General features: G+C 44.3%; 1 long non-coding RNA gene across 1 annotated transcript; it reads right to left on the minus strand.

The window, feature by feature from the left end:
* Positions 1 to 5,111: 5,111 nt before the first annotated feature.
* On the minus strand, positions 5,112 to 16,397 carry LOC140399783 (uncharacterized). The gene is made up of 3 exons (XR_011937872.1): positions 16,328 to 16,397; positions 10,993 to 11,103; positions 5,112 to 5,290 (listed from the first exon to the last, which is right to left on the minus strand). It is a non-coding gene; the product is annotated as an uncharacterized lncRNA (long non-coding RNA).
* Between the last annotated feature and the right edge of the window lie 762 nt (positions 16,398 to 17,159).

The following is a 17,159-nucleotide window of genomic DNA, read 5'->3' on the forward strand; positions in this document are numbered from 1 at the left end:
CCAGCTCCACCCACACAATGACATCGCTGAAGCCATGTGATAGGACAAAAACATTTCTTAAAGGGACACTCCCATGAGACAAAGACACATTGACGTGACAGGGTTGAAATTGATTTATATACCATATTTATTTTGATGTTATCGTTACTATGATATAAACTACCAATGCCCTAATAAATTGTTTTTTAAAAATTTTTAATATTTTTCTCTCAGCTCTTGTATGGGGATTTCTCGTTGAGTAAAGATTCTCTTTGCGTCGTCCGAGCGTCAAAATCACCTCTCCTTGGGGAGAGAAAGAGCAACCTGGAAATTGATGAAAGCAAAACATTATTGAAATATAAAGACACAGCAAGATACCAAGAATACTCCCACTTCGATAGTCACAATCTCAGTTTTATAAAATCCATTTTATATACACGTCCAAACAATGGACCAATTTAATTGTTGAAAACACATCAAATCACACTGTGGATGGGGGACTGGATGGAGGGATGGTGGGGAATGGAGGGAGGTACTGGGGAATGGAGGGAGCGAGTGGCGAGTGTAGGGAGGTAAGTACACCAGAGGATTGGCAGTGAGTACTGACTGGAGACTCACTCTCAGGGCCTGTGTCTCTTCCTCTTTTGTTTAATCACCAACTCCGACTGCCTCATTGGGAATAAAGGCACAGACACTAATGAACCCCCCTCGCAATCACTGTCCAACTCACCGATTCTACCTGCACTTCAGGATTGGTATTTACCCTCCCCCTCCCATTTACTGTCCAACTCACCCGCTCTACCTGCTTACTCTAGTATTGGTGTTAATCCTTCCCCCCTCCGATTTACTGTCCAACTCACTCAACTACATGTCCACTCCAGGATTGCTGCTTAACCTCCGCCTCCCAGTCACTTCCCAACTCACCAACTCTACCTGCTCACTCCAGGACTGCTGTTTAACCTCCGCCTTCCATTCACTGCCCACCCACCACCCTACCTGCTCACTCCAGGACTGGTGTTTAACCTCCTCCTCCCATTGACTGCCCACCCACCCACCCTACCTGCACACTCCAGGACTGGTGCTTCATCTCCCCCCTCCCATTCACTGCCCACCCACCCACCCTACCTGCTCACTCCAGGACTGGTGTTTAACCTCCGCCTCCCATTCACTGCCCACCCACCCACCCTACCTGCTCACTCCACTTTAACATATCAACAACAACAAGGCAACAATAACATTGTGTCAATATAACAAAACGTTTTTACTATCATGCAAACATTTCAAAGATAAAGGGAAATTGCAAATGCACGAGTGATAATTTACCAAAATTCACTAGACACTGGGGTGGTCCCGGCGGATTGGAAATTAGCAAACGTGACACCACTGTTTGAAAAAGGAGGTAGACAGAAAGTGGATAATTATAGGCCAGTGAGCCTAACTTCGGTAGTAGGGAAGATGCTGGAATCTATCATCAAGGAAGAAATAGCGAGGCATCTGGATGGAAATTGTCCCATTGGACAGACGCAGCATGGGTTCATAAAGGGCAGGTCGTGCCTAACTAATTTAGTGGAATTTTTTGAGGACATTAACAGTGCGGTAGATAACGGGGAGCCAATGGATGTGGTATATCTGGATTTCCAGAAAGCCTTTGACAAGGTGCCACACAAAAGGTTGTTGCATAAGATAAAGATGCATGGCATTAAGGGGAAAGTAGGAGCATGAATAGAGGATTGGTTAATTAATAGAAAGCAAAGAGTGGGGATTAATTGGTGTTTCTCTGGTTGGCAATCAGTAGCTAGTGGTGTCCCTCAGGGATCAGTGTTGGGCCCACAACTGTTCACAATTTACATAGATGATTTGGAGTTGGGGACCAAGGGCAATGTGTCCAAGCTTGCAGACGACACGAAGATAAGTGGTAAAGCAAAAAGTGCAGAGGATACTGGAAGTCTGCAGAGGGATTTGGACAGGCTAAGTGAATGGGCTAGGGTCTGGCAGATGGAATACAATGTTGACAAATGTGTGGTTATCCATTTTGGTAAGAATAACGGCAAAAGGGATTATTATTTAAATGATAAAATATTAAAACATGCTGCTGTGCAGAGAGACCTGGGTGTGCTCGTGCATGAGTCGCAGAATGTTGGTTTTCAGGTGCAACAGGTGATTAAGAAGGCAAATTGAATTTTGTCCTTCATTGCTAGAGGGATGGAGTTTAAGACTAGGGAGGTTATGCTGCAATTGTATAAGTTGTTAGTGAGGCCACACCTGGAGTATTGTGTTCAGTTATGGTCTCCTTACTTGAGAAAGGACGTACTGGCACTGGAGGGTGTGCAGAGGAGATTCACTAGGTTAATCCCAGAGCTGAAGGGGTTGGATTACGAGGAGAGGTTGAGTAGTCTGGGACTGTACTCGTTGGAATTCAGAAGGATGAGGGGGGGGATCTTATAGAAACATATAAAATTATGAAGGGAATCGATAGGATAGATGCGGGCAGGTTGTTTCCACTGGCGGGTGAATGCAGAACTAGGGGGGGCATAGCCTCAAAATAAGGGGAAGTAGATTTAAGACTGAGTTTAGGAGGAACTTCTTCACCCAAAGGGTTGTGAATCTATGGAATTCCTTGCCCAGTGAAGCAGTAGAGGCTCCTTCATTAAATGTTTTTAAGATAAAGATAGATAGTTTTTTGAAGAATAAAGGGATTAAGGGTTATGGTGTTCGGGCCGGAAAGTGGAGCTGAGTCCACAAAAGATCAGCCATGATCTCATTGAATGGCGGAGCAGGCTCGAGGGGCCAGATGGCCTACTCCTGCTCTTAGTTCTTATGTTCTTATGTTCACTACCCTAACCTTTACATCTGATCAACTCCTCGAGAAATGCAATCACATTCCTTAGGCTCGACATCCCTCTGAGAAAACCATGGTGGCTATGACGGATCAAACGTAGCCTCTCCAAATGTAGATTAGAATTGCTGCTCCAGAATGTTCCAACTTATTAAGACGGTATTTTGAATCTTTTCATTTTTTATTTATTTTCTTTTACACTATTAATGCTTATGTCATTGACTCATTCAAGGTGTATTTTTTGAAATTTCAATTGTAGATGATTATTCTTCAATCCCTATGAGTGCTGAAGGGCTTTCCGATTTTTTCTACCTGTGACATTACTATATGAATGTGCAATAAAATATAACTTGCCCTGTGACATTCTTTAAAACTAGTCATATGCTTTCACTTAAAATAGGACATAACGTTCATGCAGTAAACGCTAAGAATGGAATCATGAGTGTTCTGTCTGCTAACTTTTGTTGTGTCAAATTAAAGTTTGATTGGTACAGAACTGGTCAGGTCATAGAAGGCAGAGGATAGCAATGGAAGGGTGCTTTTCTGATTGGAAGGCTGTGACTCGTGTTGTTCCGCAGGGATCAGTGCTGGGACCTTTGCTGTTCTTAGTATATGTAAATGATTTCGTGGAAAATGTAACTGGCCTGATTAGTAAGTTTACAGACGACACAAAGGTTGGTGGAATTGCGGATAGCGATGAGGACTGTCAGAGGATTCAGCAGGATTTAGATTGTTTGGAGACTTGGGCGGAGAGATGGCAGATGCAGTTTAATCTGGACAAATGTGAGGTAATGCATTTTGGAAGGTCCAATGCAGGTTGGGAATATACAGTGAATGGTAGAACCCTCAAGAGTATTGAAAGTCAGAGAGATCTATGTGTACAGGTCCACAGGTCACTGAAAGGGGAAACACGGGTGGAGGAGGTAGTCAAGAAGGCATACGGCATGCTTGCCTTCATTGGCCGGGACATTGAGTATAAGAATTGGCAAGTCATGTTGCAGCTGAATAGAACCTTAATTAGCCCACACTTGGAGTATAGTTTTCAATTCTGGTTGCCACGCTACCAGAGGAGGCCGTATAGAGGGTGCAAAAGCGACTTACCAGGATGTTTCCTGGTATGGAGGGCATTCGCTATGAGGAGAGGTTGAATAAACTCGGCTCGTTCTCACTGGAACGACGAATAGAGGGATTCGGACCCCGGAAGTGTAGAATTGTTTAGTTTAGACGGGCAGCATGGTCGGCAGAGGCTTGGAGGGCCGGAGTTCCTGTCCCTGTGCTGTCCGTTACTTTGTTCTTTGTTCTTTGTTCTGACACACAATGATGTCTCCGATAACGCTTTGCGAACTTTCTGAGGTGTGGGAAATGCTGTTTCCTTGGAGATATTGTCTCCTTTCCTTAATGGAAAATGTCCCCAAAGTCACAATCTTCAGCTTTTTGTAGAACTTGTGTTTCAGGACACGAGGGCAAAACATTTAATTTCCATTTACCTGATTATGCTATGTTGCTTGTGTTCTTTCTTTGTTTATTTGGCCATTCATTTTAAAAAGTCATGTCCAAATATATTGTTTCCCTTGTATATGGAACAAAAAAGAAAGAAAAATACAGCACAGGAACAGACCCATCGGCCCTGCAAGCTTGCGCCGAGCATTCTTGCATTCTAACCGAAAACCTTCTCATCTGTCAGGGTCCGTATCCCTCAATTCGCATCCAATTCTGTATTTGTCAACACCCTTTAAACGTCACTACCGTACCTTCTTCCACCGCGTCCGCCAGCAGCGAGTTTCAAGCATCAACTGCCCTCTGAAATAATTCCCCCGCACATATCCTCTAAACGTTGCCCCAGAACCTGATGTTTCGTTAATATTTCCTTGCTAATTTTCCGATGTGCCATACAATGCACAGGATTCTTGAATGCATTTCAATGCACTTGAAGAGGATTCTAACCTTATCAGAAGTGCCATGATGGAAAATATCCCCAGGGATCAGCTTCAGCAGTCTGCTGAAGTGGTTAAATGTGTTTCAGGACAAAAGATCTAAAACAAAAATACATTGAACTGAATTTTTAAAAAAATGTATGTTGTTTATTTGTATATTTATTTTTTCATTTCAACATTTTCTATTGGAAATTAATTGTTTACCTCATATATGTAATTCCGTTATAATTATATTATATTTAAATTCGTTCGTATGCACATAAAGTTGCACACATATACACAAATAAACGCACACATTTTCGCCCACACTGACCCATTGAAACGTAAACACACATGCGGAGATATATCAGTCAGAGACATCGTACTGGTAATTGGCGAACCTGAATTACATCCTTTGCTGCATTTTTGAGCAATAACAAACTTAACTATGGTTAAAAGTCCCAGACTTGTGTGACATATTTAATAGAGTTTTTTCACATTGTGATCTCTTCATTGTCGCTTCACATTGTTGTTTCACAATAAACTGCATCAGCATCGTCACCTGTCAAATACAAGGTGAATAATCGTGAGTAATACATCTCTGATATCATCCCGTCGTAATAACCTTTACAGGCACACATTAATGGTCAACAATCTTCCCGATGCGCAATGCCGCCATTGTGAAAAACAATCGTCTGCTTCCATGTCTTTCAGCAAGAACCCTGTGTGACGATTAGCTGTGGCAATTTCTCACCTGTTCAGTTCCTTTTTAATTATAATATGACTGCCGTCGTCTCGGTTGTCGCCTCGAGAGCGCGTTTTGAGAGTACATTCTACAATTTCATCCCTGTCAATATCGTAATTTTACTGCATCTGGAAGCAACATATATTAACTAACCAACTAAACAATTATAGACCACAGCAAGAAATTTCTACAATCAACTTACCTGCCTCTGAATTTATGTGGAAACTCTCGTGCGTAAAATTGATACCCCTCCTTCACTTTATATAACATGGAACATTGAACATTACAGCGCAATACAGGCCCTTCGGCCCTCGATGTTGCACCGACCTGTGAAATCACTCTAAAGCCCATCGACACTAATCCATTATCGTCCAGATGACTATCCAGTCACCATTTGAATGCCCTTAGTGTTGGCGAGTCCACTACTGTTGCAGGCAGGGCATTCCACACCCTTACTACTCTCTGAGTAAAGAACATACCTCTGACATCTGTCTTATATCTATCTCCCCTCAATTTAAAGCTATGTCACCTCGTGCTAGACATCACAATCCGAGGAAAAAGACTCACTGTCCACCCTATCCAATCCTCTGAACATCTAGTGTGCCTCAATTAAGTCACCTCTTAACATTCTTCTCTCTAACGAAAACAGCCTCAAGTCCCTCAGCCTTTCCTCATAGATCTTTCCTCCAGACCAGGCAACATTCTGGTAAATCTCCTCTGACCCTTTCCAATGCTTCCACATCGTTCTTATAATGCGGCGACCAGAATTGTATGCAATACTCCAAATCCGGCCGCACCAGAGTTTTCTACAGCTGCAACATGACCTCATGTCTCCGAAACTCAATCCCTCTACCAATAGAAGCTAACACACCGTAAGCCTTCTTAACAACCCTCTCAACCTGGGTGGCAACTTTCAGGGATCTATGTACAAGGACACCGAGATCTCTCTGCTCATCCACACTGCCAAGAATCTTACCATTAGCCCAGTACTCTGTCTTCCTGTTAATCCTTCCAAAATGAATCACCTCACACTTTTCTGCATTAAACTCCATTTGCCACCTCTCAGCCCAGCGCTGCAGCTCATCTAAGTCCCTCTGTAACGTGTAACATCCTTCCGCACTGTCCACAACTCCACCGACTTTAGTTATCATCTGCAAATTTACTCACCCATCCTTCTACGCCCTCCTCCAGATCATTTATAAAAATGACAAACAGCAGTGGCCCCAAAACAGATCCTTGTGGTACACCACTAGTAACTGGACTCAAGTCTGAACATTTCCCATCAACCACCACCTTTGTCTTTTTCCAGCGAGCCAATTTCTGATCCAAACTGCTAAATCGCCCTGAATCCCATGCCTCCGTATTTTCTGCAGTCGCCTATTGTAGGGAACCTTATCAAACGCTTTTCTGAAATCCATAGACACCACATCAACTGCTTTACCCTCATCCACCTGATGGTCACCTTCTCAAAGAACTCAATAACGTTTGTGAGGCACGACCTACCATTCACAAAACTGTGTTGACTATCTCTACTCAAATTATTCCTTTCCAGATGATTATACATCCCATCTCTTATAAAGTTCCAATATGTTGCCCACAACAGAAGTAAGTCTCACTGGTCTATAGTTACCGGGGTTGTCTCTACTCCCCTTCTTGAACAACGGGACAACATTTGCTATCCTCCAGTCTTCTGGCACTATTCATGTAGACAAAGATGACTTCAAGATCAAAGCCAAAGGCTCAGCAATTTCCTCCCTAGCTTCGGAGAGAATCCTAGGCTAAATCTCGTCCGGCCCAGGGGACGTATCTATCACACATTCCAAAATTGCTAACACCTACTCCTTATGAACCTCAAGCCCTTCTAGTCCAGTTGCCTGAATCTCGGTATTCTCCTCGACAACATTGTCTTTTGCCTGTGTGAATACTGACGAAAAATATTCATTTAGCACCTCTCCTATCTCCTCGGACTCCAAGCACAACTTGCCACTACTGTCCTTGACTGGCCCTGCTCTTACCCTCGTCATTCGTTTATTCCTGACATATCTATAGAAAGCTTTAGGGTTATTCTTGACCCTACCTGCCAAAGACTTCTCATGTCACCTCCTGGCTCTTCTTAGCTCTCTCTTTAGGTCCTTCCTAGCTATCTTGTAACTCTCGAGCGCCCTAACTGAACCTTAATGTCTCATCTTTACATAAGCCTCCTTCTTCCTCTTGACAAGTGTTTCGACTGCTTTCGTAAACCACGGTTCCCTTGCTCGACTACTTCCTCTCTGCTTGACAGGTACATACTTATCAAGGACACGCAGTAGCTGTTCCTTGAACAAGCTCCACATTTCCATTGTGTCCATCCCCTGCAGTTTTCCTCTCCATCCGATGCATCCTAGGTCTTGCCTCATCGCATCAGAATTGCCTTTCCCCCAGATATAAATCTTGCCCTGCGGTATATACCAATCCCTTTCCATCTCTAAAGTAAACGTAATGGAATTGTGGTCACTATTACCAAAGTGCTCACCTACCTCCAAATCTAAAATCTGTCCTGGTTCATTACCCAGTACCAAATAAAAATGAAATGAATGAAATGAAATGAAAATCGCTTATTGTCACAAGCAGGCTTCAAATGAAGTTACTGTGGAAAGCCCCTAGTCGCCACATTCCGGCGCCTGTTCGGGGAGGCTCGTACGGCAATTGAACCGTGCTGCTGGCTTGCCTTGGTCTATTTAGACCTGTGCTAAACAGCCCCAGTGAAGTTACTGTGAAAAGCACCTAGTCGCCACATTCCGGCGCCTGTTCGGGGAGGCTGTTACGTGAATCGAACCGTGCTGCTGGCCTGCCTTGGTCTGCTTTCAAAGCCAGCGATTTAGCCCTGTGCTAAACAGTTTTTCCAAATCCTATATTGCCTCGCCTCTCTTTGGTCTATCTACATACTGTGTCAGGAAACACTCCTGCACACATTGGACAAAAACAGACACAACAAAAGTACTCGTACTATGACGTTTCCATTCAATATTTGGAAAGTTAAAGTCCCCCATAACAACTACCCTGTTGCTTTCGCTCCTATCCAGAATCATCTTTGCAATCCTTTCCTCTACATTTCTGGAACTTTTCGGAGGCCTATAGAAAACCCCTAACAGGGTGACCTCTCCTTTCCCGTTTCTAACCTCAGCCCATACTACCTCAGTGGACGAGTCATCATCAAAGTTCCATTCTGCCACCGTAATACTGTCCTTGACTAATAATGTCAACCCTCCCCCTCTTTTACCACCTTCCCTGAGCTTACTGAAATATCTAAACCCCGGCAACTGCAACAGCCATTCCTGTCCCTGCTCTATCCATGTCTCCGAAATGGCCACATTATCAAAATCCCAGGTACCAACCCATGCCGCAGGTTCACCCACCTAATTCCGGATGCTCCAGGCATTGAAGAAGACACACTTTAAACCACATTCCTGCCTGCCGGTACACACCTGGAACTTTGAAACCTTACTCATGACCTCACTACTCTCTACCTCCTATATACTGGAGCTACAATTCAGGTTCCCAAGCCTTTGCTGAACTAGTTTAAACCCTCCCGAAGAGCATTAGCAAATCCGCCCCTCCCCCCAGGATATTGGTATCCCTCTGATCCAGGCGTTGACCATCCCTTTTGTAGAGATCCCACCGACCCCAGAATCAGCCCCAATTATCCAGAAGTCTGAAACACTTCCTCCTGCACCATCCCTGTAGCCACACGTTGAACTCCTCTCTCTCCCTGTTCCTCGTCTCGCTATCACGTGGCACGGGTAACAACCCAGAGATAATAACTCTGTTTGTCCTAGATCTAAGTTTCCACCCTAGCTCCCTGAATTCCTGCCTTACATCCCTATCCCTTTTCCTACCTATGCCGTTGGTACCTATGTGGACCACGACTTGGGGCTGCTCCCCCTCCCCCTTAAGGATCCCGAAAGCACGATCCGTGACATCACGCACTCTGGCACCTGGGAGGCAACACACCAACCGCGAGTCTCTCTCGTTCCCACAGAATCTCCTATCAATCCCCCTAACTATGGAGTCTCCAATGACTAATGCTCTACTCCTCTCCCCCTTCCCTTCTGAGCAACAGGGACAGATTCTGAGCCAGAGAATTGTACCCCATGGCTTACCCCTGGTAAGTCGTCGACCCCCAACAGTATCCAAAGCGATATACTTGTTACTAAGGGGAACGAGCACAGGAGATCCCTAGACTGACTGCTTCCTCCCAGCCCCTTTCACCGTCACCCATCTATCTTTATTTTTCGGAGTAACTACATCCCTGAAGCTTCTATCTATGACCACCTCTGCCTCCCGAATGATCCGAAGTTCATCCAGCTCCAGCTCCAGTTCCCTAACGCGGTTTCTGAGGAGCTGGAGACGGGTGCACATCCCACAGATGAAATCAGCAGGGACACTGACGGCGTCCCTCACCTCAAACATTCTGCAGAAGGAACATTGCACTACGTTCCCTGCCATGCCCTCTAGATAAAAAAAAGAAAAAGAAAGAAAGAGCTTACCTGTTATTCACTCCCCTTCCCAGCAAGCACTCACTCGGCAACCTCTGCGCCCCACAAGATAACACCTGAGGGAAAATAAAAGAAAAGCTACTTACCAGTCACTAGCCAGTCCCTTACCTGCAGGCTGTGACGTCACGGTTCAACTTCTTTCGACTTCTACCTGCCCTCGAGCCTTCCTCGTGTTCTTTACAGCGGTTGTTTTTTTTTTGGTGAGAGGAGGGGGTACGGACGGAAACACTGAAGAAGTGTTCCGGGTTTAAGTGTCACTTGACAACAACTCCTCCACAAACTACCTTCAAGTAAGGGTGAGCACACGGAGGTATGCAAATTACCCCCGCAACAGCCAATCAGCAGCTCCGCTCTACTGCCCTCTGCTGGATAATTCAATATAATTCAATAACTATATTTTTCCATTCACGGTTGAATTCCATCGCTACATGATGCTGGCTGAATTTGGTGTAACTCTTTGTATTTGAGACATAGTGATCATTTTAGTTAACCTTACCATATTGATATTCCTGGTTTAGGTGAGATGTTCATCCCGAGTTCAACAGTGTGTTTTGAATAAATGTAAATCCAGCAGCTGCCGAATTTCAGATGGTATTGTAGTTAAATGTTAAAGGGAACTACGTACATATCTACTTAGTGGAAATGTGACTGATGTGTAAATGTTCAGATATCTGTCACGAGTAGCAATTTCAACTGGTTTTCTCAATAACAAGAAAGTATATGCATGTAAACACAGAACTATAATTATATATATACATTCAGTGTACATATACTTTAACAAATATATGTATTTCACATCTCTTTTTTGACAATGACTGAGAACATATTGTCTGATTGTTTCAGACTCTATACGGCCTTATTTAAATTGACAGCATTCAATAACGAAGACTTAATACTTACTCTGTGAGTAGCAGTTTGCATTGGTATGTTACTATTATATCCAACATGAATTGATCAATCTATCCGGTAGGTTTTCAAATATACCTGCAGGAACTGGCTTTCTCTTGGTCGGAATAAACTCTAGTCCCAGAATAATCACGATTCCTAACACGATCAATGCAGCGAGACTGAAACGGATTGGGATTGAACTGGAAACTAAAAGATTATGAGGAGAAAATGAATGACCATTTTAGTGCGTCATAGGCCAGTAGTGAACGGGATGTGTTTTAACATTTCCATTAAATATTTTAGATTTTAGTTGAACTGAATTTCTAACAGCTCTCGTCGCATGATTGGAATCCATGACTCCAGAAAATTGTCCTGTGTTTCTCGATTACTAGTCGAGTGAACACGCCACTGCGCCACCGCTTGTCCCAGTAAATTGATGCATTCCCTACCTATCCAATAAACATAGAACATAGAACATAGAACAATACAGCGCAGTACAGGCCCTTCGGCCCACTATGTTGCACCGAAACAAAAGCCATCTAACCTACACTATGCCATTATCATCCATATGTTTATCCAATAAACTTTTAAATGCCCTCAATGTTGGCGAGTTCACTACTGTAGCAGGTAGGGCATTCCACGGCCTCACTACTCTTTGCGTAAAGAACCTACCTCTGACCTCTGTCCTATATCTATTACCCCTCAGTTTAAAGTTATGTCCCCTCGTGCCAGCCATTTCCATCCGCGGGAGAAGGCTCTCACTGTCCACCCTATGCAACCCCCTGATCATTTTGTATGCCTCTATTAAGTCTCCTCTTAACCTTCTTCTCTCCAACGAAAACAACCTCAAGTCCATCAGCCTTTCCTCATAAGATTTTCCCTCCATACCAGGCAACATTCTGGTAAATCTCCTCTGCACCCGCTCCAAAGCCTCCACGTCCTTCCTATAATGCGGTGACCAGAACTGTACGCAATACTCCAAATGCGGCCGTATCAGAGTTCTGTACAGCTGCAACATGACCTCCCGACTCCGGAACTCAATCCCTCTACCAATAAAGGCCAACACTCCATAGGCCTTCTTCACCACCCTATCAACCTGGGTGGCAACTTTCAGGGATCTATGTACATGGACACCTAGATCCCTCTGCTCATCCACAATTTCAAGAACTTTACCATTAGCCAAATATTCCAAATATTCCAAAGTGAATCACCTCACACTTGTCTACATTAAACTACATTTTCCAACTCTCAGCCCAGCTCTGCAGCTTATCTATATCCCTCTGTAACCTGCTACATCCTTCCACACTATCGACAACACCACCGACTTTAGTATCGTCTGCAAATTTACTCACCCACCCTTCTGCGCCTTCCTCTAGGTCATTGATAAAAATGACAAACAGCAACGGCCCCAGAACAGATCCTTGTGGTACTCCACTTGTGACTGTACTCCATTCTGAACATTTCCCATCAACCACCACCCTCTGTCTTCTTTCAGCTAGCCAATTTCTGATCCACATCTCTTAATCACCCTCAATCCCCAGCCTCCGTATTTTCTGCAATAGCCTACCGCGGGGAACCTTATCAAACGCTTTGCTGAAATCCATATACAACACATCAACTGCTCTACCCTCATCTACCTGTTCAGTCACCTTCTCAAAGAACTCAATAAGGTTTGTGAGGCATGACCTACCCTTCACAAAGCCATGCTGACTATCCCTGATCATATTATTCCTATCTAGATGATTATAAATCTTGTCTCTTATAATCCCCTCCAAGACTTTACCCACTACAGACGTGAGGCTCACCGGTCTATAGTTGCCAGGGTTGTCTCTGCTCCCCTTTTTGAACAAAGGGACCACATTTGCTGTCCTCCAGTCCTCTGGCACTATTCCTGTAGCCAATGATGACATAAAAATCAAAGCCAAAGATCCAGCAATCTCTTCCCTGGCCTCCCAGAGAATCCTAGGATAAATCCCATCAGGTCCCGGGGACTTATCTATTGTCAGCCTGTCCAGAATTGCCAACACCTCTTCCCTACGTACCTCAATGCCATCTATTCTATTAGCCTGGGGCTCAGCAGTCTCCTCCACATCATTATATTTTTCCTGAGTGAATACTGACGAAAAATATTCATTTAGTATCTCGCCTATCTCTTCAGACTCCACACACAATTTCCCATCCCTGTCCTTGACTGGTCCTACTCTTTCCCTAGTCATTCGCTTATTCCTGACAGACCTATAGAAAGCTTTTGGGTTTTCCTTGATCCTTCCTGCCAAATACTTCTCATGTCCCCTCCTTGCTCGTCTTAGCTCTCTCTTTAGATCCTTCCTCGCTACCTTGTAACTATCCATCGCCCCAACCGAAACTTCACACCTCATCTTCACATAGGCCTCCTTCTTCTTCTTAACAAAAGATTCCAATTCCTTGTGTAAACCACGGTTCCCTCGCTCGACGCCTTCCTCCCTGCCTGACCGGTACATACTTATCAAGAACACGCAGTAGCTGATCCTTGAACAAGCCCCACTTATCCAGTGTGCCCAACACTTGCAGCCTACTTCTCCACCTTATCCCCCCCCCCACCCCCCCAAGTCACGTCTAATGGCATCATAATTGCCCTTCCCCCAGCTATAACTCTTGCCCTGCGGTGTATACTTATCCTAAAAGAATCCTTCATGATACTGAGCAATTCCATTCAATCACCTGTTAACATTCTCAAACTCCCCTGGGCGCGTGCGCTGTCCATGCCAACCCACGTGACCGAGTGACGTGACAGGAGGGAAATTAAATGTACTTTCAAAACACCTGACGACCTTGACTTAGCCCAATACATTGAAGTCATCAGGTTTATAAGTTTAATACCAACAATGTATTTTAACAGTACTGTAAGTACAATGACAAAAATATAACTGCCACTTTCCTCAACTCAGCCCCCACTTTCCAAATAGCCCCCCCTACAACACACTGAGACACACTTACTCACTCAGACACAGACACACACAGACATACACGGGCTCACACACAGACACAGACATTTAGTCACACTCAGACACACACTCACGGTGGCAGACAACATTGAGGAAAAGAGTTGTGGAGTGAGAACAAAGTAAAATAAAATAACATCGTGAAAGGATCTCTAAAGCATTGCGCCTGCTTTCAGTTCACGTCTTTCAAGAGTTCAAGATTTCGTTTTGATACTTATTCCTTCTGGGCTTGAAAGGATATTTTCGGCGAATGTTGTCTACTTTCTTTTTGAATCAACATCATTTTAAATTAGGAGTAATGATATGTCAGGTGCTCACTGGTTTTTGAACAACAGACTAGTTTTTCTAATTCAGCAAGGAGCGAGAGAAAAAGAGCTCCTCCCCCTTTCAAGGCCGAATCTTCTGCCCAGCTCTCTCAGAAGAATCGCACATGAACCAGTCACTGACTGTTGCCAAGCAGAACCGTATTACTCGCCAGCCCACAGACTGACGGGCAGCCACACGAAATGACGTCCTCCCAAGTTGGTTCTTATGATAGTCTCGGTGTCTCTCCGAAGTACAAAATGTGGTAAGCACTGGCATGATGAACAGGCTTTTCTTCAGGCACATTTTAATTATGGGTCCACGGAGCAAAATAATAAAATAAATGGTAGCATAAGGAACTGAAAAGGAGGGAATCTAACATAACTTCCCCCGTCCCGTCCCCCATCCCACCTGAAGGGATGAAACTTTATTTGAAGGACGTTTCAAACCAAGCAGGGTAACGCAAAAAACAAAGCGCACATCCATTTATCTATCCTTTCCCTCTACTTGAGTTGCCGGAATTCTTCTATCTGCCACTTACCAACTGTAAATAATTGAGAATCTATCCACCATAATCTGGTCCTTGTCAGGAATATGGGAAAACTTAATATTGAAACGTACCATCAATGAATTCTAAAGGAGCCATCTTGCATCTGAGTTTTACATATTTCTATAAACCAGGGCAGATTATGGTTCTGAAAGATTAGGCTGTGTTTATTACCATACCGGACACATAACTCAAAATGATGAAGGGTCTTTAGCAATGCGCTTTCGAAATGGTGTCGACTTCCTTTGGCACGGATTTATTTTTCACTGAAACGTTTCCCACCAGTGTTTACAGCACTTTTGTTCAGCTCTCTCAGAAACATTCCGCTAGAACTAATCACTGACTCTTGTCAGAGAGAAGACTGTCGCTGGACAACCCATAGGTTGCCAACAGACCAATCGAACGAACTTCCACCAATGCAGATCTTAATATTCACCCGGCGCCCGGGACACATGTAGCGCAATAGTAGCGCCAAGGACCTTGGTTCCAGAGATGCCCCGGGTCAGTCTCCGTGAGGAGTTCGCTCATTTGCCCCGTGTTTGTGTGAGTCTTAATACGAAAAGCCAAAAATGTGCAGGGTCCGTGGATTGGCCACGCTAAGTTGCCTTTTTGTTTAAAACCAATAGATTTACCCACCACCGAGGAGTTTCTATTTCCATCTCCAAAATACAAAAGCTGTGTCAAACAGGCCTGACGATCAGGTTGCTTCAGCTTGAGTCCACTGATTCTATACATCATGGTCCACGGGGGCAGCACGGTAGTGCAGTGAGTAGCACGCAGCCTCACAGCGCTGTGGTCCCAGGTTCGATCCCAGCCTGGGTCACTGTCTGTGTGGAGTTTGCACATTCTTCCTGTATGTGCGTGGGTTTCGCCCCCACAACCCAAAGCTGTGCAGAGTAGTTGGATTGGCCACGCTAAATTGCTCCTTAATTGGAAAAAATGAATTGGGTACTCTAAATTTATAGAAAATAAATAAAACATTATGAGTCCACGGAACAAAGAAAATTACATAAAATAAATGGGGCAAAGGGAAATCAAAAGGAATGTCTCTAACAACATGCTCCGCTCTCCATGTACGAATTGTAACCATTTCTAAACTTGTGGCACATTACAAACAGTATTTTCCGTCTTTCTCCAATTTGGATAATTTACCCCAGTCTGTCTATCCTCCTCCCTCAGAATGGTGCTCCGTAAAAATGATCCTTCAACGGCAGCCAATCAGGAATGGAGTTGGCAAGGTGCTGGGATGTGGATCTTGTCTCAATGCATCTGCTGGTATTATGCAGCAGAACTCTCAGTTTACATTTGGAAATATCTTGATTTTTGGCTTTGAAGCGTGGACTTCCCCATGACACAGCTAACCTGTGCCAACCAGGAGGCAGATGATTTATTGCTGCCAGATATTAGATCATGTACACATTTAATTCTCGGTGTAGTCTGTGCCAAGATTTAACACCAGAGCACTGTGTTCCTATTTTCATGTCAGCTTGAATTGCGAAGTGCACCGGTTAGTTTAACGAGATAACATCTCATGTCTGAATTAAAACAGGAACACATTATCCATAATCAGGTGGATATATTGACTGTGCATATCACTCACCTCTTACACTGATGCTCAAAGGGTCACTGGAGGTCGAGCATAGCCGGGTTCTGTTCACCTCCGCTTCATATCGACAGATATAATATCCTATTTTGGAGTGATCGATTTTATTGATGGTGAAGGTGACAGAATGCATTCCTGCAGCAGGATATTTAACGTTGACAGAATTCGATTGTCCTTGTCTGTATAAGTAAAATGCAATCCCAGGACTGTCCTGGGAGCTGGAGCAGTTAAACGTGACACTTTCACCGTCAGCAATAACATAGGAATCCACTGAGAAACGTGGTTTATTCAGACCTGCAGTTGGACAGAAAGAAATAGTGACGGTCATTACATATTCAACACTGAATCAGGCTATTAATATTCAGAACTTTAGTCGAATTACCTAATTGAAAAGGAGACAGAGATAACAGGATGCTATAGAATGTGAAGGACTGATCAGTCAGGGAGGCAGTGGGGCCGTAGTACTGTCAATGGGTTGTGCTCCAGAGTCCCAGCGTTTTGATTTGGGGCACGGTGGCACACTGGTTAGCACCGGTGACTCACAGCATCTGGGACCCAGGTTCAATGTCGGCCTTGGGTGATTGTCACTGTGTAGTTTGCACATTCTACCCGTGTCTGCACGGGTTTCCCCCGGGTGCACAATACAAATATATGCAGGTTAGATGGAATGGCAGTGACAAACTGCCCTTAATGTCCGAGAGGTTCGGTGGGGTTACTGGGGTAGTGTCGGAGTGTGGGTCTCGGTTGTTCTTTCGGATGGTGTGTGCCGGTCCTCAGCTAATTCAAAACAGCAGTCGTGATCTCAAGAAACGGCAAAAGGAATTGGACA

Source organism: Scyliorhinus torazame, chromosome 23 (genome assembly GCF_047496885.1).
Source record: "Scyliorhinus torazame isolate Kashiwa2021f chromosome 23, sScyTor2.1, whole genome shotgun sequence".
NCBI classification, from domain to species: domain Eukaryota; kingdom Metazoa; phylum Chordata; class Chondrichthyes; order Carcharhiniformes; family Scyliorhinidae; genus Scyliorhinus; species Scyliorhinus torazame.